Source organism: Ceratotherium simum, unplaced genomic scaffold (genome assembly GCF_057802395.1).
Source record: "Ceratotherium simum simum isolate JZ-2026a unplaced genomic scaffold, ASM5780239v1 HiC_scaffold_44, whole genome shotgun sequence".
In the NCBI taxonomy this organism is placed as follows: Eukaryota; Metazoa; Chordata; class Mammalia; order Perissodactyla; family Rhinocerotidae; genus Ceratotherium; species Ceratotherium simum.
The window spans coordinates 1,399,481-1,424,661 of record NW_028261260.1 but is presented as its reverse complement, the minus strand read 5'-3'; the positions used below and the strand labels follow the sequence as shown (position 1 = coordinate 1,424,661).

At 44.3% G+C, this 25,181-nt stretch overlaps 1 protein-coding gene across 3 annotated transcripts in view; it reads right to left on the bottom strand.

Moving 5' to 3' along the window:
• The window catches only part of LOC101390292 (ral-GDS-related protein-like), a 256,999-nt gene that overhangs the window by 204,053 nt on the left and 27,765 nt on the right, over positions 1–25,181 (bottom strand). For all 3 annotated transcript variants that reach the window (XM_087428279.1, XM_087428278.1, XM_087428276.1), the window contains exons 3-4: positions 23,168–23,673; positions 19,452–20,555 (exon numbers count right to left, since the gene is read on the bottom strand). The gene's annotated coding sequence lies outside the window, so the exon portion shown is untranslated. The remainder of the gene's footprint in view (positions 1–19,451; positions 20,556–23,167; positions 23,674–25,181) is intronic.

The following is a 25,181-nucleotide window of genomic DNA, read 5'->3' as shown; positions in this document are numbered from 1 at the left end:
CTTGCTGTCCCCCACCAGGTGTCTTCTTCATTCCTGAGGCATCCAACCTCAACCAGGACAATGACTCCCCCGTGCCTCCAGATGAGGACCCCGAGGATCCAACAAGAACTGGTCTTCTCCCTCATCTCTAGACTTGGGGTCCAGTGCTCTGGCATCTTCTTCCTTATCCCCAGTTCTCATCCACCCATGCCCCCATGTCTCCTCAGTTCTAAATGATTTCAAGTGGGTGGAAAGCATCTTCTCAGCGTTTCAGAGCACAGTAGGTCATCAACAGAGAACCTAGTCCAACAGACACATTGCGAGTGCATGGAACACTTGGAGTCATCTGCTGGATGCACTCCATTTTATACAGGAGGACCCTCACTGAGGTATTCTCTCCTGTTCTCAATGCCTACACAAGGGGAGGATGGACTCATCACAGTTCTGGGAGCCCACAGAGGTGGACTGCAGGACCCCAGTCCTGTGTTCCCCAGGCTGGGCCAGGGATGGGTCTGGAACAGGCAGAAAACTAGGAACATTAGGGACTCCTCTGCCCATCTCTGGGCCCCTGGGCATGTATCTAGGAGAACGAATGCCATGGTCCCCTGGGAGAGCTGCCTCCAATCTCTCTCCCTCCTGCCTCTTGTCACTTCCTCCGGGTCAGCTCTTTCTTGACTGCACCTCCATGGCCCCCACATGAGAAGTCAGTGTGAGTGGGGGTGCCTGTGCACATGCGATGATGAGGAGAGGAAAATGACCCCATATGGAGAGGGGTGGGCAGCAATCCCCTAAGATCTTAATGCCTCTCATTGCCAAAGGAACATGAGGGAAGGGGCGGAGCCTTGGCCAAGGAAGCTGGAGCTCTGTCTAGTCTTTGGGACCCGGACTACCTCCCATGGTCTGGGCCAGTACTTGCCTCTTTCTGGGCCAGTTTCCCAACTGTACAGTGAGGGGTAAGATGTGCAACAGCACAAGCATGTGCTCGGCCAGGACAAGTCATCAGGCCCCATAGATACATTAAGTATGTTTTAAGTGTATTGAAGACATTAATATTGCTGTGCAATCATCACCACGATCCATCTTTAGAAGTCTTTTCATCCTACAAAACTGAAACTCTATACCCATTCATGAATAACCCCCCATTCCTCCTCCTCCCAGCCCCTGGCAAACACCATTCTACTTTCTGTCTCTCTGAATCTAGCGATTTCAGCAACCTCATAGAAGGGAAATCACACAAAGTTGTATTTTTGTGACTGGCTTATTTCATTTAGAATAATATCCTGAAGGTTCATCCATGGTGTGCCATATCTTAGAATTCCCTTCCTTTGTTAAGGATGAATAATATGCCATTTTATGTATATACCACATTTTGCATATCCATACATCCCTGGACAGATACCCTAGCCGGGCCCAAAACCAAGCCCAAAATAAAATGGGGCCCCAACCGGACTTTTATCAACGGTCCCCTGGAGACTACTTTCTTAAGCCACGTTCCATATATTTACTAAGGATCTAGTCTTGGGCCATGAGTTGTTTTTCAGAAACTCCGTTTTTCCTCCTTGAGCAAGTTTCAACTGGTTTGAACCAGTGAGACCAAAAGACGGCTGGCTGGCAAGACTCAAACCGTCACTGCTGTTTGAGTCAAGTGACTGGAGGATGACGTAGGGGACCAAGAACTACGCTGCCAATCATGTTAAGGACACTGCCTTTTGAACGTGGGATGTATGACAGAACATGAACATCTTCTTGCGCAAAATGCGTAGGACCGCTCCCAACCTCCCGCACCCACTCCTTTGCCCCTAAAAGCCCTTTCAACTGCCCATTGGGGAGAAGGATTTAACCTTTGGCTCCTGTCTCCCTGCTGGCCAACCTCGTAATAAAGCTTTTTCCCTTCTACAAGAGCGGGTATCTCATGGTCGGCCTAAGGGGTGCATTGGGCAGTGAGCCCTTCCTCAGTTACGATACTTGGGTGGCCTCTATGTTTTAGCTATTATGAATAGTGATGCTATGAATATGGGTGTTGAAATATGTTTTGAAGAATATGCTTTCAACTCTTTGGGGGCATATATACCCAGAATTGGAATTGCTGGGTCCTATATAATTATATTTTTAATTTTTTTTTAGGAATTGTTATACTAATTTCTACACAACTATATATTTTATCTTCCCAAGACAGTGCACAAGGGTTCCAACATCTACACATCTTGACCAACACTGGTTCTATTCTTTTTCTTCTTCTTCTTCTTTTTTTTTTTTATAGATGCCATCTTTTTTTTTTTTTTGATAGATGAATGTGAGGTGGTCTCTCACTGTGTTTCTGATTTGCATTTCCCTAATGATTACTGATGATGAGCATCTTTTCATATGCTTATTGGTTATTTGCAGATCTTCTTTGAGGAAATGTCTACTCATGTACTTTGTTCAAATTTGATTTGGGTTGTTTGACTTTTGTTGTTGAGTTTAGGAGTTCTCTATCTATTCTGGATATTAAGCCCTTGTCAGACACATGGTTTGCAAAAATAGTCGCCCATCTTGTGAGTTGTGCTTTTACTGTTGATAATGTCTTTTGAGATACAAAACTTTTTAATATCCATGAAGTCCAGCATGTGTATTTTCTTATTTTATTGGCTGCTCCTTTGGGGTCATATCCATGAAATCATTACCAAATCCTATCTTGTAAAGTTTTGTCTTATGTTTTCTTCTAAGAGTATTATAGTTTTAGCTCTTACATTTAGGTCTTTGATCTATTGGGAATTAAGCTTTGTATATGGTGTTAGGTAAGGGTTCAAGTTGATTCTTTTGCATGTAGATATCCACATTTTCCAGCACAACTTGTTGAAAGGGCTTTTCCCCTTTGAATAATCTTGGCACCCTTGTCAAACATCATTTGATCACATGGGTGAGGGTTAATTTCTGGGCTCTCAATTCTGTTTCCATTGGTCAATATGTCTGTCTTTATGCTATGACAATGCAGTTTTGATACTGTAGATTTGTAGTAAGTTTTCAATCAGGAAGAATCAGTCCTCCAACTTAGTACCTTCTTTCAAGATTATTTTTGGTATCTGGGCTTACTTGAGATTCCATAAGAATTTTAGGATGGGTTTTTTTCTATTTCAGCACAAAACGTCCTTGGGATTTTGGTAAGGACTGCACTGGATTGGTTGATCTCTTTGGATAATGTTGACATCGTCACAATAAGGAGTCTTCCAATCCATGGTGATGGGATGTCTTTCATTTCTAGTAGTGCCAGGTGGTTGTTCAGGTTGAGGGGGTGGCACTCCTAGAGGTAGTCGTGCAGAAACCCACAATTCCTCCTCACTGTGCCTTCACCGTTTCCTTAGAACTCATCGACCATCAAAAGAAGAGAAAATGCATGTAAAATGCATGTGGGAAATTTGCAAGGACTGGGTGTGCCAGTCGGTGCACACCCAGGATCCGAACCAGGGCCGCCAGTAGCGGAGCGTGCTCACTTAACCGCTAAGCCACTGGGCAGGCCCTAGTGTCTTGTTTTAAACACATGACTTCTGCTGGTCCCTGATTTCCCCAGTTACACCCCAGCTGTCCTTTCACCGACCATTGTTGGTCACACACCCACTGCACCTGCCTCCAGTCCTTCCCCTTCAACACCGTAATCTCACACACAGCTCCTCCCGACACGATCATGACATCTCCCACCACACATCCCCTATACCTTCCACACAGCCATCAAGATGCTTCACAAACACCATCACCATTTATGTCCAATGGGCTGAGAGGGCTGCCCATGCACTGGGAATCAGGAGTCACAGGGTCTGTCACTTGGCCTCCAATCACCTACTGTACCCCAGCTGAAGGGCTTACCCTGCGGAGATCTCACTTGTAGCCAACTCCATCGAACAACAACATCTTTGCCCCAGGCTTCCTTCAAAATGCTCCCCCCACTTTCTGCCCCAACTGCTCCTTGAGGGGTCATTTTGTGGTAGCCTTTGAGGCCACCTTGGTGATTTTGTGCTCAGGCCCAAACAGCTCTTGGCCCACAAACACTTTAACCATACCCCCTGAAATCATATAGCACAGGTAACCAGTGAATGGGTGCAAATTACTGGTTTTACCTCAAGACACCTAAGGAATATTTTACACCAGGAGCATCCACTTTTGGGTTACACTGTGGGCTGATATCACAAGGCTCTCATCCAGTGAGCTTCTCTCTTCCCCAGCCCCGTGAGCAGCTTTCTCCAGGCTATATTGTGCAATGCATTATTTTCTCTCTCTCAGCTTACTTCTCTCAGGTCGCAGGTCCCTTGAGTTTCCTGCCCTGACTGGCTACCACCAACCCATAGAAACAATGTCAGTCCTATAGCACTGGGTGTTCAGTTCTACTAGGATTGACTGACTGGACTGGGCACAGGTGTGGTGGCCCTACCCACACAAAATCAGGAAACTGAGGCAACTAAGAGGTATCAACAACCTTAACACAACATGGACAACAACTCCATAAGAACATATCCTAGCCCTTGAACAACAGTCTCATGAGTCTCTCGCCTAAATGGTTTTAGAAAATGGCCTGGCCCTAGACTGTCTATACCGGCCAAGGAAGGAGGGGTTTGTGCCTTTCCTAGAACCACTTGCTGAGTGTACATCAACACAGAAGTTCAAACCTACCTCCACCAAATGGCCCAAGAGGTTAAAATATTGCATAACATTACCCAAATCTTTGAAAAGATACCAAAGGCCCCCGAGATCACTGACCTATTTTCATGACTGGTCTCTCCAAGTTGGGGACAATGGAAATGGACTGGATTTTAGACTGTTTCTTGTATAATCATAGGATTTGTTACTATAGCCCTCATTGGATGTTTACTCTCTTGGCTACAACCTGCTCTAGCCCTAATAACTCCATTAATTACACTTATTAAATGTACTAACCAACTTAAAATTAACCAAGCCCTGATTAACTTAAAAAATTCAAAATTTTGGGCCGGCCCCGTGGCTTAGTGGTTAAGTGCGTGCGCTCCGATGCAGGCTGCCCGGGTTCAGATCCTGGACGCGCACAGACGCACTGCTTCTCCGGCCATGCTGAGGCCGCGTCCCACATACAGCAACTGGAAGAATGTGCAACTATGACTTACAACTATCGCTTGGGGCTTTAGGGGAAAAATAAAAATAAAATAAAATAAAAATTCAAAATTTTTATGTGGAAAATCTGCTTAACGTAGAATACACCGTTTTAAGCATTTCAAAGTATACATTTCTGTGGCTTTTAGCACAATGATTATGTCGTGTGGCTATCACCACTATCTAATTCCAGAACATTTTCAACACCCCCAAACAAACCCATACTCATTCACACTCTATTTTCTGTTAACCCAAGCCCATGGAAACAACTCATCTGTTTTCTCCCTCTATGGATTTGCCTATTCTGGACATTTCGTTCAAATGGCATCATGTTATCTGTTGCCTTTGTGGATGGCTTCAGTGAGCACACATGTTTCAAGGTTCACCCATGGCCTAGTATGTAGCAGTACTTAATTCCTTTTTATGGCTTATAATATCCTATATTATGAATAGGCCACATTTGGTTTATACAGTCATAACTGGATAGAAATTTGGGTTTGTTCCACTTTTGGACCATTGTGAACAATGTTGCTTTGAATGTCTATGGGCAAGTTTGTTCTTTTGGACATATCTACCACGGGCCTCTCCAGGTCAATGGTAATGCTAGGTTTAAGATTTTAGAAAATGCCAAGTTGTTTTCTGCAGTGGCTGCATCATTTTACTTTCCCACCAGTAATGTATGTGGGTTTCCCTTTCTCCACATCTTTACTAACACTTGTTCTTTTCCATTATGTTGAATATAGCCTTCATTTTGAGCATGAAATAGTATTACACTGTGCTTTGAATTTGCATTTTCCTAATAATTAATGATACTGAGCAACTATCTTGTGCTTATTGGCCATCTATATATTTCCTGGAGACATGTCTATTCCAGTTGCTTACCCCGTTTCATTGACTTGTCTTTTATAATTGAGTTCTAAGGGATCTTTGTATATTCTCAAAATAAGAGCCTTCTCACTTATATGAGTTGCAAATAGTAGGAGATTTCAAAGACCCACTTTTAACAATGGATAGAATATCCAGACAGAAAACAGGAAATAGCAGACATGAAAACATTAAATACTAAATGGAGCTATCAGACACACACAGAACATTTTACTGGACAGCAACAAAATGCACACTCTTCTCATGGGCACACAGACTATTTTCCAGAACAGATCACGTGTTAGGTCACAAAACAAGTCTTAACAAGATTAAGAAGACTGAAATAATACCAAGTAACTTTTCTAAACACAATGGCATGAAACCAGAAGTCAATAACAGAAGTAAAACGGGAACATTCATAACACGTGGAAGTTCAACAAAAACTCTTTTTTTTTTAAAGATTTTATTTATTTATTTTTTCCCCCCAAAGCCCCAGTAGATAGTTGTATGTCATAGCTGCACATCCTTCTAGTTGCTGTATGTGGGACTCGGCCTCAGGATGGACGGAGAAGTGGTGCCTCGGTGCACGCCCGGGATCCGAACCCGGGCCACCAGCATCGGAGTGCGTGCACTTAACCACCAAGCCACGGGGCCGGCCCTCAACAAAAACTCTTAAACTTAAAAGTAGGTCGGGGGCTGACACGTGCTGTAGCGGTTAAGTGCGTGTGCTTCGCTGCTGGCGGCCCGGGTTAGGATCCTGGGCACGCACCGATGCATGCTTGTCAGGCCATGCTGTAGTGGCATCCCACATAAAGTGGAAGAAGATGGGCATGGATGTTAGCTCAGGGCTGATCTTCCTCACACACAAAAAAAGGTAGATCAAAGAAGAAATCAAAAGGGAAATTAGAAAATAGCTCAAAACATACAAAAAGAAACAACAGGGGCCAGCCTGGTGGCACAAGCAGTTAAGTGTGTGCGCTCCACTGCGGCAGCCCGTGGTTCACTGGCTCAGATCCTGGGTGTGCACTGACGCACCGCTTGGCAAGCTATGCTGTTGTGGCGTCCCATATAAAGTGGAGGAAGATGGGCACGGATGTTAGCCCAGGGCCAGTCTTCCTCAGCAAAAAATAAAATAAAATAAAATAAAAGAGGATTGGCAGATGTGAGCACAGGGCCAATCTTCCTCACCAAAAAAAAAAAAAGAAAGAAAGAAACAATAAACACACCAAAACTTACAGGATGCAGCAAAAGTAGTACTAAGAAGAAAGTTTATAGTGATAAACTTGTACATTATAAGAGAAGAAAGATGTCAAAGAAACAACCTGACTTACAACACACAACATTAACAAAAGAAAAAATGAAACCCAAAGTTAGCAGAAGGATGGAAGTCACCAAGAGGAGAGTGGAAAAAAAATGAAAGACAGTATGGAAGATCAATAAAAGAAAAGTTGAGTTTTGGAAAAAATAAAATTGAGAAACCCTTAGATAAAATATCTAGGAAAACAAAGAGGATGACTCAAACTAAATCAGAAATTAAAAAGGAGACATTACAACTGATGCTTCAGAAAGAAAAAGATCAGAAGAGACTATTCTGAACTAGTGTACACTCATAAATTGGGTAACCTAGACAAAATAAATTCCTAGAAACAACGTACGAAAGCTGAATCATGAAGAAATAGAAATCTTGAACAGATCAGTAACAAATAAACAGACTGAATCAGTAATCAAATACCTCTCAATGAGAAGGGACTTCTCCACTCTGCCTGACCTTAACCAGCCTGCCCCAGCCCCAGGCTGACTCCTGTGGACCTAGCTGGCTCCCTGTAAACTTCTGCAAATCCAGGCACCTGGCTCACCCTGGAGCATGCCAGCTCTGGTGGCCTCAAGCAGCATCCTTGACACCAGGCTCCCACCAGGCTCCTGGGAACCCAGGGCCCCATCTCAGCCTAGGGGCTGCCATCTTCAACAGCCCAAGGTGGCTCCTGTGATGTCCTTGGCACCAGGCTCCTGGTGGGCTCTGGTGAATCCAGACCCTGGCTCACCCAAGTTCCTGCCTACTCCAGGCAGCCACAGGCAGCACCCACAGCCACAGGCAGCTTCTGTACCAGCGCACCGAGTGGGCTCCCACACCCCCAAGACCCCAAGTCACTCCAGCACTTGCTAGATCCAGCAACCGCAGGTAGATTCCATGGCACCAGGCTCCCCAGTGGCTGCTGGGAACACAGGCCCATGGCTCACCACACCACCTACCAGTTCCAGCAGCCGTAGACAGCTCACATGGAACCAGGCTCCTGGCAGGCTCCCACAAAACCAGGCCCCCCGCTCACCCAGGTGCTTGCTGACTCAGGCGGCCCCAGGCAGCTCCCATGACACCAGGCACCGGCTGGTTCACATGAACCCAGGCTTCCACCTTGAGCCAGCGCCTGCTGGCTTCTGCAGCCTCAGGCAGCTCCTGTGGCCCCAGGCACCCAGCATGCTCCCAGGAATCAAGACTTCTGGCCTACCACAGCACAAGCTGTCTCTTGTGGTGCCAGGCTCCTGGCAGGCTCCCGTGAACCAAGGCTCTCAGCTCATCCCAGCACTGGCGAACTCGCATGGCCCTGGATGACTCCTGTGGCTGCAGGCTCTCAATGAGGACCTGCCAAACCAGGCTCCAGTGGGGCTACTCATGAACTCAGGGTCCCAGATGTGCCCAGGGCCAGACACAATACTGTGGACCCAAGCTTTCCACTCACCCCAGTACCAGGCTGCCCAAGGACTCCAGCAGCAAGCCTGTCCCTGGACACTACCAGATGGCCTACCCAGGACCCCTAGATAGGCTGACTGTGAAGGCTTTGGTTTGCTAAAGCCAGTGTGTAAAGAGTGGAAGAGGTGCCTACTTCCTCAAATTTGCAGACACCAATGGAAGGCCACAAGGATCATGAATAATCAAAAACCCATGACACCACCTAAGAAAAAGAATAAAACTCCAATGACTGACCAAGAAATGGAGATATAGGAACTATGTGACAAAGACTTCAGAACAACCTTCTTTGAGAAATTCATAAAATTCTAAGGAAACATAGATAGACTACTAAATGAAATAAGGAAACAGTGCATGAACAAGTGAGAAGTTTATTATAGAAACAGAAATCATTAAGGGAAAACAAACAGAAATCCTAGAGTTGAAGAACACAATGACTGAAATGAAGAAGTCAATAGAGAGCTTCGAAATCAGATTCAACCATGTACAAGAAATAATTAGTGAACTAGGAGATGTGTCATTTGTAATCATCCAGTCAAAGAAGCAAAAAGAAAAATGGGAATGGATAGGAACGGGGAAAGGCAGTGTGAATTATGGGATACCAGGAAAAGAAATAGATAAGCATTATTAAAGTACCAGAGGAGAAGACAGGGAGAAAGGAAAAAAGTGTTTACTTAAACAAAATATCAGCTGACACCTTCCCAAATCTGGAGAGAGATTTACACATCCAAGGTCCTGAAGCCAATCTGTCAACCTAAAATTTAAAACTAAAACTTTCTTCTCCAAGACACATTATAACAAAACTATCTGAACTCAAAAAAAGGATCATACAACATGATCAAATTCAACATGATGCAAATCAATGAATGTGATACACCACATTAATAGAATGAATGATAAAAATCACAAAATAATCTCAATCGATGCAGAAAAAGCAGTTTGACATAATTCAACAGCCCTTCATGATAAAAACTCTCAATAAAGTGTTACAGAAAGAACATACCTGAACAAAAGAAAAGGTTTACATAACAAAACCCACAGCTAACATCATATTGAATAGTGAAAGGTTGAAAGCTTTCTTGCTAAGACAAAGAACAAGACAAGGGTGCCCAGTCACAACACCACTCTTCAACATACTGCTGCAAGTCTCACCCAGAGACATTTGGCAATGAAAAGAAATAAGATACTTCTAAATTGGAAATGAAGAGTCAAAGTGGTCTCTGTTTGCAGACGGTATGATTTTATATAGAGAAATACCTAAGGATTCCCCCCCAAACTGTTAGGACTAATAAACGAATTCAGTCAAGCTGCAGGAGACAAAATCAACATATAGAAATCTGTTGCCTTTCTGTACACTAACAATGAACTACCTAAAAAAGATATAAAGAAAAAATTCCTATTTACAATAGCATCAAAAACAGTAAAATACTCATAAATAAATTTAACCAAGAAGGTGAAAGATCTAGACACTGACAAGTATAAGACATTGATGAAAGAAACCAAAGACACAAAGAAATGAAAAGATATCTTATGTTCGTGGATCAGAAGAATTAATATTGTTAAAATGTCCATGCTACCCAATGCCATCTCAAGATTCAATGCAATTCCTATTAAAATTCCCATCACATTTTTCACAGAAATAGGACAAGCAATCCTAACATTCATATGGATCCACAAAAGACCTCCAATAACCAAAGCAACCCTGAGAAAGAAAAAGCTGAAGGCATCACATTCCTGATTTCAAATTTTATTACAAATCTATAGTAATAAAGACGGTAATGATACAGGTATAAAAAGAGACATATAGACCAATAAAACAGAATCAAAGGCCCAGAAATAAAACCACACACATACACTTTGCTAACAGTTGACAAGTCAGCTAAGAAGACTCCATGGGGAACAGATAGTTTCTACAGTAAATGGTGTTGGGAAAACTGGATAACCACATGAAGAAAACTGAAATTGGACCCCTATTTTACACCACTCTATAAATAATCCCAAATTGAACTAAAGACTTAAATGGAAGACACCAAATATAAAACAACTAGAAGAAAATATAGAGAAAACAGCCCCAAGAAACTCGTTTTGACAATGATTTTTTTGGATATAACATCAAAAGTGCAAACAACAAATGTAAAACTTAACAAGTGAGATGACATCAATCTAAAAATCTTCTGGACAGCAAATAAAATAATTGGCAAACTAAAGGGGTTAATATCCACAGTATATAAGAAACTCTTACAACTCAACAGCAAAGAAACCAACAAAACAATATGAAAATGGTCAAAGGACCTGAATACTTTTCCAAAGAAGACATAAAAATGGTTAACAGGTACATGAGAAGATGCTCGTAATCACTCATCATCAGGGAAATAAAATCAAAACTACAATGAGATATCACCTCACATCTGCTAGAATGGTTATTTTCAAAGAGACAACAGACAACAAGTGTTGACGAGGCTGTGTAGAAAAGAGAACACTGTGCACTGTTGGTATGAATGTAAATTGCTACAGTCACTATGGAAAAAATATGGAATTTTCTCAAAAAAATACAAAGAGAAATACTATATAAATGAGCAATTCCCCTTCTGGTTGTATATCCAAAGGAAATGAAGTCACTATTCTGAAGAGATTTCTGCACCCCTATGTTCATTGCAGCATTAATCACAAACTGAGGACGTGGACACAATCCATGTGTCCATCAATGGATAAATAGATAAAGAAAATGTCAGACATATGTATATATACATGAAATATATAATGGAATATTATTTAGCCATGCAAGAGAATGAAATCCTGCATTTTGTAACAACACAGATGGAACTTGAGGCATTATGCTAAGTGATATAAGTCAGACAGACAAAGACAAATACTATATATTCTCACTCATGTGAAATCTAAAAAAGCCCAACTTAAAGGAATAGAGGTTAGAATGGTGTTTGCCAGGACCTTGGGCGTGGGGGAAAGGGGGAAATGTAAGTCAAAGTGCACAAATTTCTATCTGTAAAATCAATAAGTTTTGGGGATCTAATGTACAGCATGGTGACCATAATTAACAATAATATATTATAGACTTGAAAGTTGTTAAGAGAGTAGATCTTAAAAGTGATCACTAGAAAAAACAAGTTAATTATGTGAGGGAATGGAGGTGCTAACTCACCGTATTGTGGTAATCCCTTCACAAATCATCATCTTGAACACCTAAAACTTACATGTGTTATATGTCACTAATATTTCAAGAAATCTAAAAAAAAAAATCTCTCAACAAAGTAAAACCCAGGACCATATGACTGCACTGGTGAATTCTACCAAACATATAAAGAAGCTTTAAAAACAAGCCTTCTTACACTCTGTCAAATATTGAAAAGGAAAGAACACTTCCAAACTCATTTTACGACGCCAGCATTACCCTGATACCAACACTATACAAGGACACTAAAAGAAAATAAAATTACAGACCATTACCCCTGATGAACATAGATGCAAAAATCCTCAACAAAATACTAACCATCTGAATTCAACAACATATTAAAAGAATTATACACTACCACCAAGTGAAATTTATTCCTGATATACAAGGGTAGATTAACATACAAAAATCGATCAATGTAATATGCAACATCAAGAAAATGAAGGGGAAAAAACATGACCATCTCGATTGATGCAGAAAAACCATTTGACAAAATTCAACACCCTTTCATGATAAAACACTCAAGAAACAAGGAATAGGAGGAAAAACACACAGCAAACACAAAACTCAGTGATGGAAGACTGAAAGCTTTTCCTAAGATCAGGAACAAGGCAAGGATGCCCACTTTCACCACTTCTATTCAACACAGTACTGAAAGTTCAAGCCAGAACCATGAGGCAATAAAAATAAATAAATAAAAGACATCCAAATTGGAAAGAAAGAAGTAAAATGGTCTCTGATGATGATATCATCTCATATGTAGAAAATCTTTAAGACTCCACAAAAAGCCGTTTGATCTAACAGATTAATTCAGGAAAGTAGGAGGACACAAAGTCAGTACACAAAAATCAGTTGCATTTCTATACATGAACCAGGAGTTCTCTGAAAAGGAAATTACAAAAACAATTCATTTATATCAGAAAGAATAACATGCTTAAGAATTAACTTAACCAAGGAGGTGAAAGGCTTGCACCATAAAAACTAGAAAACATTTCAGAAAGAAATTAAAGAAAACATACATATGCAGAGATTGGATTGGTGGTTACCAGAGGGGAAGGGGAGAGGGAGGAGGGTGAAAGGGATAATTCGGTACATGTGTCTGGTGATGGGTTGTAATTAGTATTTTGGTGGTGAACATGATGTAATCTATGCAGAAATAGAAGTATAATGATGTACACCTGAAATTTTTACAATGTTATAAACCAATGTTACTGCAATAAACAAAAAATTAAAAAAAAAAAAGAAGACATACATAAATGGACACACATCCCATATTCATGGATTGGAAGGCTTACTATTGGTAAAGTGTCAATATTACCCAAAGCAGTCTACAGAGTCAATGTAATCCCTATCCAAATCCTAATGATGTTTTTTGCAGAAATAGAAAAACTCGTCCTAAAATTCACATGGAATCTCAAGGGACTCAGAATAGCTAAAACAATCCTGAAAAAGAACAAAACTGGAGGATTCACATTTCCTGATTTCAAAACTTACTACGAAGCCACAGCAATCAACAGTATGGTATTGGCATAAACACAGACATAGAGACCAATGGCATAGAACAGCGAGCCCAGAAATAAACCCTCACATATATGGTCAAGTGATTTTTGACAAGGGTGCCAAGACCATGCCATAGAGAAAGGTTTCTTGTCAACAAATGGTACTGGGAAAACTGGATATCCACATGCAAAAGAATGAACTTGGACCCTCATCCAACACCATATACAAAAATTAACTCAAGGATATAAATGTAAGACCTAAAATGAGAAAGCTCTTAGAAGAAAACAGGACAAAATCTTTATGACACCAGACTTGCCAATGATTTCTTGGATATGACACCAAAGGCACAGGTAACAAAAGAAAAACAACGGACAAATTGGACTCCATGAAAATTGTATAAGTTGGTACATCAAGAGGCACTGTCCATAGAGTAAAACGGCAACGCACAGAGTAGGAGAAAATATTTGCAAGTCATATTTCTGACAAGAGACTGGTATCCGCAATATACAGAGATCTCCTAAAACTAAACAACAAAAAAACAAGCCAATTCAAATATGGGCAAAGGACTTGAAGAGACAGTTCTCCAAAGACTTATGAATGGCATATAAGCACATGAAAAGACACTCAACACCACTAATCATTAGGGAAATGCAAATCAAAACCACAATGAGACACCACCTCACACCTACTAAGATGAGTGCTACAGGAAAGACAGAAAACAAGTGTTGGACAGGATGCGGTGAAAAGGGAACCCGTGTACACTGTTGATAGGAATGTAAAATGGTGCAGCCGCTATGGAAAACAGTATGGATGTTCCTCAAAAAATTGAACATAGAATTATCACATGATCCAGCAATTCCACGTCTGGATATACACCCAAAACTTCTGAAAGCAGAGCCTTGAAGAGATATTTGTACACCCATGTTTATAGCAGTATTATTCACAATAGCTAAAACGTGGAAGCCACCACAGTGTCCACTGACACATGAATGGATACACAAAATGTAGTAGATCCATATAACAGAATATTATTCAGCGTTACAAAGGAAGCAAATTCTACAATATGCTACACGTGGATTAACCTTGGGGACATTATGCTAACAGAAATAAGCCAGTCACAAAAAGAAAAATACTGTATGATTCCACTAACATGAGGAACTGAGAGTAGTCAAAATCACAGAGATGGAAAGTGGAATGGTGGCTGCCAAGGGCTGGGGGGAGGGGAGAAGGGAGACTTACTGTTTAATAGGTATAGAGTTTCACATTTATAAGAGTTATGGGGATGAATGGTGGTGATGACTGTGCAACAGCGTAAATGTCTTTAATGCCACTGAAGTATACACTTAAAAATGGTTAAGATGTCACACTTTTTGTTATGTATATTTTAACTCAATATACAAAAAGGAAAAAAGAAAGAAATTAGCTATCAAGCCACAAAAAGACATAGTGGACCCTTAAATACATATTGCTAAGTGAAAGAACCCAACTGGAGAAGGCTATATACTCTGTTCCATAGTTTTCATATATTCCAATTACACGACATTCTAGACAAGGCAAAACTATAGAAACAGTATAAAGATCAGTGTTGCCAGGAGTTGGAAGGCAAGGGATGAAGAGGCAGAGCGCAGGGATTTTAGGGCAATCCAACTCTTCTGTAGGATACTGTCATGGTGGATACATGAGATTATGCATTTGTCAAAATCCAAGTACATGACAGTGAGACAGTGAACCTTAATGTAAACCACGGACTTGGTTACGAACACATCAGCTCCTCACTTGTAAGGAATGAACTGCACTAACACAGGTGGTCATGCAAGATGTTAACAGTAGGGGAAACTGCAGGGGAGGAGGGAGAAATGCTCTGCACTATGTGCTGAATTTCTCTGTCCATCTAAAACTTTCCTAAAAAAGAATCTATTAATTAAAAATTAATCAATGGAAGATAGGGAGTGGGTAGAAATATAGAGGAAACAAAAATATCAGAATACTGATAAATGTTGAAGCTGGGTAACAGGGACATGGGGGGCTATCACAATTATCTCTTTAATTTGTGTATGTTCAATGTTTTCCACAATAAAACATATTTAAAGCTCCAGATGAAATCTAGATTATATGAAGAAGGAATCAAAGAATGTGAAGAAAACAGATATTTTTGAAGCAAGTACTCAAGGGGCACACTGAGGGAACGTGCAATCACACTGGATAGAGAGTGAACGTCCTGGTTCCATCAGGAAGGTTCGGAGCTCAGTGAGGAAGGCAGGAGACAGCACAGTCAGGGAAATGACAAATAATGATCACGGAAAAATGTTCGCCCTCACTGGTCACAGAAATGTTAATGATGGGCCCTGATAGGACTGCCCTAGGATTTACAACGTCGTGACAACCACACTTAGAGCAGGCTCAGGGAGACAGCACCACGTCATGTGAGAATGCCAATCAGCACTGGCTTTCTGGAGGGCAAACTTCCTGATCCCTGAAACCTGCAGGCCACTGGCCTGGCTCCTTTGTTGTATGGAACCTGTCCAAAAACAAAGGGATTGGGTAAAGCTGATGGATTGAATAAACACATGTAGAGCCCCTTTGACATAAAATCCCTAAAAAAATGACCCAAAGATTCTTTCATTGATGAACAAATTCATAATAGCCCAGGGAACCATCAAGAGAGCCGACATTTTGAGGAAGACATCAAAGAGAGACAGCAGCTGGTGACCGGGGACCCCAGTGGGGAGCTCCGTGTGGGCCATGGAGACCAAGCCAGGGCACCCTCTCCCCTTCCCCCTCCTCCCCCTGCCGCTCATCTAACACCTCCTGCATCGCCCCTCCACTCCCAGCCACTGCCCACCTCACGCTCCAGGAATACAGGAGCAGAGGCGCAGGGCGCCCTTTCCACCAGCACATCTGTCCTCTTGCTCTCTGCACCTCCCCAGGCAGCGGAGCCCTGCCCTGCACCTCCTCAGGGCCCAGCACGCTCCTCACGGGCCCTCAGCCTCCTCCTATCCATCCTGTCCTAGGTGCAGCAACTGTTAACTCATCTTCACCTTACAAACAAACTCTCCCTTGGACACATGCTCCCTTTTGGCTACTGTCCACTTCCCGACTCCCCTTCATGGTTAAACCTCTTAAGTAAAGTGCGTCATCCCTACAGCCCTCCAATGGCCCCCTTCCCCCACTCCAGACCCAGTTCCATTCCCATCCTCTCAAGGAGACTGATGTCACTCATGATCCCAAGTGGCCAAATCCAGCCATCTTTTCTCCATTCTGATCATAGCTGTATCCCACCCAGCTGAGCACCCCTCCTTTCTGCAATACCCTTTTCCCCTTGTGACTCTTGCGACTCCGTGCTCCACTGTTTCAGTCTCTTTTCCTGAACCCTCTTCAGCTGCACCTCTGCAAACTCTGCCTGTTCCTAGGTGGGGCCCTGGTCCCTTCCACAGCTGCAGTGTCTCCAGGAAACCTCATTCAATTCCATGGTTTTAAACATCTCTGACCTCATCCTGACTCTGCAGACACACCGATGCAACTTTAAGAGCTTAGGTGCTAGCTCCCCAGCATCAGCACCTAAGGAGTATCTCAGACTCGATTCCTCTCAAAATTTTACTGTCATATGAGTTCCCAAATAGCATCAAATATTTCCAAGAAAGAGGAAAACTTTGGATACAATAAATAGTGGTGAACAAAGTAACCAATAAAACGTATACTTACATCCAATCATGGTTGCATGATGGGGAAAATAAGAACACAGAACTGGGATCAGCCCTTCTCAAGCTGGGGAGTGAAAGGTGATGAGTTGGGAGTGTAGAACACAGGAACTGATCAACTCTAAGCATTTACAGAAAGAGAGGCAGAAATCGTTGTTCCTAAAAGCTGAAAGACACCCACTAGAAGAAGAGAAAAATCATGAGAAAGCCTAACAAATTAAAAATTAAATTAAAGGGTAGACTCAAATTCCAATTTATCAATAATCATAATTGTAAATGGATCAAATTGCTCTAGAAAAACATGAAGGATCTCAAGTTGAGTTAAAATATAGTTATAAAATAAAGGTATATAATATGGTTGAAAATAAGGAGATAAAGAAATAAGACTTTAAATGGGACAAACAGGGGTTTTCTGTGTTGATAACTGTCAGGGACACTTATGCACCTAACAATATGGTCTTGAAACATAAAGCAAAACTGGACAAACAAGAAGACACAGGCACCTCAAGAATCACAGGGAAACCTACCTTACCTCTCTTAGAAATCCACAGGTCAAGTGATACAGTAAGTTAGGAAACAGATCTGTTGACAAACACAAAAAAGCTAGATCTGGCCTAAGCCTGAGGGACAACAACATAAGGAACTATTGGTGAGGAAACATTCTCCTCAAACCACAATGGAACAGTCACCACAATGGACTGTGTGCTAAGCCACAATGAAATCTCTAAGGAGTCCAAAAAGCAGAAATCTACAAGTGACCATATTACCGGACCTTAAAGCAATAAAAGTAAAAAATAATCACAAAATATTGGCTCCCCTCCCCCAACCTATCCACCTGAAAATCTGTCCACACCCTTCTAAATCTCTCAGGTTACAGAGGGGATCCAGACAGACAGGACAAACTCTTTAGAAATGAACAGCAATGAGAGCAGCATGAGGTAAATCCATGGCGTGGAGACTAAGGGACAGAAAAAGTGACACAACCTCCACTGCAGGTATCAGAGAATATCAACTCTACATGAAGAAGCTGAGCACTTCCCTCCAGGAGCCAGAACAACACCACAATGAAACCAACAACAGCAGAATGAAGTGAGGATTCATGAGGCAGGAACAACAATGTAGACCTAAGCAATGGAGTTAAGGGCTGGCTCTCCGGAAAGACCTGTAACAGTGAGAAACCTTGCGCAGTCTGACCAAGAGGAACAGACAAAGGCACCAAACTGTACCATCAGGTACGACATACAACAGAAACAGCTTTAACGTGATAGGAGATCATAGGGGATAACTCTGACCAAGGCATCAGTGGTCCTCAACTGGAGCTGTCCTTCCCCCAGAATGCACCTGGAAACACGCGGGATGGGTTTTGTTTCTTGTTTTGTGTTGTCCTAATGGTTGTTGCCCTGGGGGTCCTGGAGGTCTTGAACAGCCTGTCACATAGAGCCATTTCCCACCTGAAGTGTTACTGACATCTGAGAAGACAAGCACTGATCCAGATTAAATGAACAATGTGGTAGGGAAATGTTCTCCATGGATGTATAACAGGCAAAAGATAGTACCCTCAATATGTAAGGAATATCGAGAAACCAAAGTTTACAACTACTAAATTGTAAAAGAGTGGGAAAATCAGAAACATAGCCAATAAACACACCAAAAATATATCCAACCTATCCATACAGGTGGAGAAATATGCATGTAAAGCACAGGGAACAGTCAAGGAGATTACACACGAAATTTTACTACCAACAAGGAATAAAAGTTGGGAGGTAGGTGAGAAATAGGAGTTTTTACCACTTCTTAGCTTATGTATTTCTCTAGTGTTTTAATTTTTATAAAAGAAAATGTATTCTACTCAAAAAGATGTTTCAAATTTTAAAGAAATTATTAAAATGTTCAAAATGACTTCAGTTCAAGGATATTCATTAAAACATGAATGGAAAGAACCTCCCCACAACTTTAAGAGTCTCCTGTAACTTTTCTAATAGTTTACTATGTCGATTTTATTTCACATTTAGATCCTAACTCTTTGGAATTTACATTTGTGTGAGGGATGCAACAGAAGCTGCTTTTCTCCTGTTTAAGTGGAAAACCAACCATCCAGGCACCATTCATTGCGTAGGTCTGGCTTTCCCAGCTGACCTGCAATGCCTCCTTCCCCACCTGCTAAACTCCAACAACTACCGCTGCCTCTTGAGCACCCTAGAGCGAGCGAGGTGAGCTCTGCAACCTGGGGTCCCTGTCTACGAGGGGCGGCTACCAGCAGAGCCTTCTCCCAGGACAGCAGCAGGTATGCTGTGCACAGAAGTGTTCAAGGGACATCTGCTGCGGAGCAGGAAACCCCTCATGATGAGCAGGCAGTGGGGGAGCCCCGAGCCCCAGGACTGACCTCGGCGGGGGGCAGCAGGCTGCTCAGTTAGGGAGCCCCCTCCCTTCAGCTCGTCCAGCTCCTCCTGCAGTGTGTGCACCTGGCTGTCGGCTGCTGTCCCTCTTCAGCTCTCCGTCCTTCTCTACCTGCTCCCACAGGTGGCACCCGTGCTCCTGTTCCCCCAGGAGCAGAAGCAGTAAGAGTGCAGCTAGTCGAGCAGTGATTGGGCCCCCAGTGTTGACAGGATGACCCCGCTGAGGGACGTCGGGCTGGTGTCGCTGTGCTCGCCCTGCACAGCTTCTGTGTCTGGCTTCAGGGTGACATTTCTTGGAGGGTGGAGGGGCTCTGGGAGGGTTTCTGAGACATCATTGTGAATGTTGAACTTGGGGGTCTGGGCCAAGCCCTCGTCAGGCTCAAGGCTAGTCCCTCTGCAGCTGGGCTCCACATCTCTCTTCAGCCTCTTTCAGTCAATAGCCTCTCGGGGGACAGATGGCATCTCTCGACTGTGTTCTGAGAAGAAACTGTAAGAAGGTTGCCAGCCAATAAATCTGCACACCCCAGATCCTGAGGGATAAAGTCACCGACGGAAATGCCACTCTTACCTAAGAGGCCCTGGCAGGGAAGAGGGGGGTCTCATCCCCAGCATCTATAGCAGACGTGTTTGCATCTCACTGGCTGCCTGACGCTGTGGAGGCCACACTGTCTCCTGCAGTTCCTTCCAGATACTCTGCACGTGCTCCCGACTGGCGGCTTCCTGGGCAGCCCTGGGTGTTCGCTTCAACTTGCGGGACCCCGGCTGGGCCCGCAGGTTTTCCCTCGAGGACAACGATGAACCTGCAGGTCCTTTCCCATCTGCTTCACTGGCATGTTCCTCAGGCCCCCGGCGGCCTTCCTGATGTCCTTTCTCCTGGGGTGGCTGTGGCCTTCAGCCCCCCCTTCTCAGTCAGGTGGTAGATGGAGGGCACGGCCATGGCTTGAGCATGTAGTACTGACCCTCCAGCCTTTCCAAGAGCTTTTTTTGGTGAAACATTCACTACAGATGAAAGAATGCTTAGTGGGTTCCAGTCATCCCTGTGAACAGCTTTTAACCACTGAACAAGACGTTTTGAGCCCTTTATGTGGAGTCTGCAAGGATAAATGAAAAAGAAATTAAAAAGAAAGAATTAAATGTCTACCCCTAAAATAATCAACTATAGAAACAAAACAAGTGTGTTTGGGAACACCCACACCTGTAGCCACTTTGCCCATTTAAACCTTTAGTAAAGATTTAAGGAACACCTTCTGCTTGCAAGTTATTACTGGAATAGAAAGATGAAAGACCCACTGTCTACCTTAAGAAACTGACCGTCTGTAGGGTAGAGAATGAAGAAAGGTGAAGACCTCCTCCCAGGCTGTGTTAAGTGCCCTGTAGGTACACAGATGCTCGGGCAGATAGCACAGGATGGCATCAAGACAAAAGGAAAGGCTTCAGGAAGCCTCAGAAATAGTTCCTAGAAGCTCATGGCTGCCCAACTCTACTGCTGTCCCTGGGATGCAGGAATTTGGGTGCTAAAATGGGGAGGGTTGGTCCCCCTATTTCAAAGCCAGGCAAGGTGTTGGACAGCAGAGCCTCCCAGGCACTCAGCAGGGCGCCTGGCCCCAGCTCTGCTCAAGCAGCTGAGGATGCGGGACTGCCGCCAAGAGAAGGTCAGCCCCAAGGGTTGTGGTTCCGTGTTCCTCCTGTCCTCCCCCTACCAGGAGGAAAGCTGTTCCCTGTACCAAGCAACCAGACCCTGCAAGGTACTGAGCAAGACACTTCATAATCTCTTCTCCTCATTAAGGTAAAATCTCTATTTAGACCAAACTGTGCATGTAGGGGGTTGGCGGGGTCTCTCTCAAGGACTTTCTGCTCCACCTGAGGTCATCTAACCCCCCTGAGGCCGTTGTGGTCCAGACCAGGTGGATACTAGGTCCTCATGGAGTTCCACACAACATGACTTTCTAACCTTTCTCAATGCTTTGTGACTAGTTACCGAAGGACCACCACCTCCTTTGCCCCCAGATCATGTTAGATCATGACACATGCCAAGAGCAACCTTCTCTGCAGTGCTTTGTTTCATTCTCAAAAACAGTAACAAAACTTTTGGTTCACAGGCTCTGAAGGAAATGTCAAGAAAGCATGGTGGCTGACCTCTGAAACAAGCTCATGTTACTAGTTCTTTGGATATATTGTAACAATTTCCTACTTAGAACAAACCACTGTAAACCTTCAATAATTCTACAGACAACAAGTGGCATTCAGGTCTTTCAAAATTCAACAAGAACTTGCAAAGCAAAACAAAAGGATCTGCCAGGAGATTTTCAAAGTAAAATGTCTTCAGTGCACTGTTCTGGGACCTCCAGTTCGGAGTCTGTAGGAAAGGACTCGCTGAACTGGCTGAATTCCAGAAGCCCTCATGAAGGGAGCCAGGCCAGGGGGCAGGCAAACTCCTCACCATGCTGTGGAAGCCCAAGGAAGAAGTGAAGAGAGGAGCCCCTTCCCCGAGTCCCCAGGGTAAGCCCCCAGGTGAGGAGTGGGCCGTGCCCTCCACCACCCAGGATGCTGTCAGATGCAGAGTCCACTGTCAGATGCAGAGTCCACTGTCAGATGCCTCTCCAGGACTCACCTCCAGTACAGAGCCACCTTTCCCTGCACTGCCAGGACTCATCTAGCAACAGAGCAACTGGGAAGTGTATCCATCCAGCAGGTACAAGCTACATTTGCTCAGCTACATTCCAGATCACAGAGATCAAGGCAGGCTCCCGGCCATCAAAAGAGCAGGAAAGTCATAGCAAATGCCAGAAGATAGTGAGCTAAGGAAGATCCTTTTCAGAATACCTTTTCTCAACATTGTTGGCCCCAGCCCGAACCAATGGAGAGCAGGGTGGTCATGGGGTGGGACTGAGAGGGTGGTGGAGGCCATAAGGTGGGTGCCGGTGGCCATGGGGAGGCCACAGTGGCCCGAGGCACCCAGAGCAGAGATGGTGGCACAGACCAAGGCCACACAGTTCCCGGCGCTGACTCACCCACTGGACGGGCCCTGAGGCCCCGAGCACAGAGTGCTGCCTGCCTCAGGCTGAACCGCGAGGGGGGCTGACTAGGTGGTGGCAGCCAGTTACCTGTGGAAGGCGACAGCAGTTTCTCCTCATTGCCCGGCTGTGGGAGCAGTTCGCGGCAGTGCAGCGATCACCATCTCGGGCCTCAGGCTGTCACACTGCCAGGCTCTGGCCCCCTTCTCACTGCCCCACAGCAGGACTGCCACAAGGGTAAGGGCTTGCAGCGACACTCTGCAGCACATGGGAGCTGCTCCCCACACCCCGCAGGACTGCAAGATGGTGGCATGCACCCGTCCGTCCTCCGTAAAACAAGATGGCCATGCCTGTGGGCCTAGGCAAAATGCCAGCTGATGCGCCCACCCCAGGGTCGCGCTGCCCAAACTCGTCTGTTCTGCTGCACCAATGGGTCGCTGCTGCAGTGTTCTGAGCAAAGGACGCAGACCACGGTGGATTGAGAGTGTGGCTGGCCCTCCATGAGGGGAATCGCCGGACGTCAAGATGGCAAATGACGCACTTCCGCCCACTTCTGGGCCCGCCCACGTTGCTCCGCCGAATTGGCCCCAGCGGCTGCCCATTGCATTGCGCTCATTCTCTGGGGCAGTGGGAAGAGGGATGCAGGTGAGGGCACACCCGCACCAGGCGGCCTGGGAGGCTGCACTCGCCTGGGCCCTCAGCTGCTGGGGCTGGCTGGCGCAGTTTGGAGTGAGCCCGTGGTGCGGAGCCGGTCCTCATGGGGAGTGGGCAGGGGTGGCTTCCGTAGTGAGACCGGTGCGTCTGACAGCCTGGTCCCTGTGGGTCTGGACTCTCTTTCCCTCCGCTTTTGGTGTTCGGGCACTGGCCTGACAGGCCCACGGCCGCTGGGGAGGGAGGGGCAGTGGGGGGTCGGGGAGGGAAGGGGCAGTGCCAGGTGGGCTGGGGCACCGGCCTGACAGACCCACGGCCGCTGGGGTGGGATGGACAGTGGGGTTTCGGGGAGGGGAGGTGGGGTGCTGAGCGGGGCTGAGGTGCTGGTTCTTGGGAGGCTTTTTCCTTTCCCTCCAGGAGTTAAGAAGTGGAAGCTCTCTAACTCCTCTGAAGTTATGTTGTAGGCTGAAGGGGAGGATACTACTCCAATGCTCACAATACATGCATGATTTTGTTGACAGATAGATCATTCCAACTTCTTTTTCTGTGATGAGAAAGAGAAACAATCCATGTCATTGGGCCTTAACATCTTGGGGTCCTAATACAATGTGTTGGAGGGCAGAGGTCAGGTATTGGTGCTTTGGTCAATGCTAGTGTTGGGCAGGAGGGAGAATCCTCCTGTGCCCTTTCCCTCAAGGTTCTTATGGCTGCCCAAATAATGAAAAGACAGGTTAGCAGGACAAAATAATACCAAGTTTAATAACAGGTATATATGGGAGAAACTCTGGAATGAGCAGCTCGTCATTCAGTCTAAGCTGCTTGCTTAAGTATTGTATTGTAGCTAAAGGCATGGAAGGTGTTCGAGGGGTAGTGGTTTGGGATTTCAGAGGGGAAGAAGACAATTCACGTGGAGATAGAAATGCAAACGTTTGTCTGACAACTCTTTTCAGGGCAAGCTATAGAGACTGTGGCCAGGGAGACACAGAAATCTTGACAAAATGGGATTTTTGGTGCCTTTCGTATTGTAACATCTATTTTACATTATATTACAGCCATCATATGATATTGGCTCCTTCCTGAAACAGGTCTTCTATGTTAAATTCTTTACGCAGTTTGGGAGGGGAAACTCAAATGTTCTTCCTGAGTGTTCTGAGTCTTTATTGTCTTCAGCTCAAAATAATCTGCATGCCAGAATGGTGCATCTTGGCGTCGCCGACCCTGAGCACCATCACTAGCATGCTTCTGCTCCAGAGGAGACAGTTTATTAATTTTTGCTGGCAAGATATTTTGGATTTTTGCAAGTTTCCTTGAAAGCATTTGTACACAGACTCTCTTTTTCTTCCCATAGCAATTTTAGTTCCCTCATTCCTTGTAAGGAGTGATTTTCTTTCAAGTATCCCTGCATCTGTCAAGGAAGACTTCCATTTGGTTTAATTCCACCTGTCTTCATGGATGGCATTGTTTTTGCTTCCTTTTTCTTTTCCTGGCAGCTGCAACATAAGTTTACTGAAATCTCAGTTTGGGAACTGTACAGTAGACTTGTAGGCAATATTACAATGGTTTGTGGCATCTGGCCACTTAAACATGTTATGTGGCTGGAGGAAACAGTAGCCCTGACTTCCAAAGGAGCATGTTCAGCAGATGTATTTCTGGTGACGTTTGTTTAAAAAAGAAAAAGAATCGGACAGTGTTGTACTGTTTGCTGGGGGCACATGGTGGGGGGAGGAATAGAAATATTTACTTCTCCACCTGTTCTCAGGTTATTACTACTTGCATACCTACGACCATTCCCAGGAGCGACTTGATTAAGGTACGAAATACAGTTTAATGTCAGTCATATTACCTTAGATATGAAAGTCATCATGTTAAAGTTAGGAGAAGGCAAGTGATGAGTGGTAATGGGACACTGAAGGCTGCTTCAAAGTAGAAAAGGTGTTGGCGTTTGAAAGCCTCTGTTGATGCTGATAAAAACGTATGGTATTTGTGGGATGTGGTGGGGAGTTTTCTTTCTAACATGATGCTGTGCGTCCTTTTAGGGCTGATTAATGGATC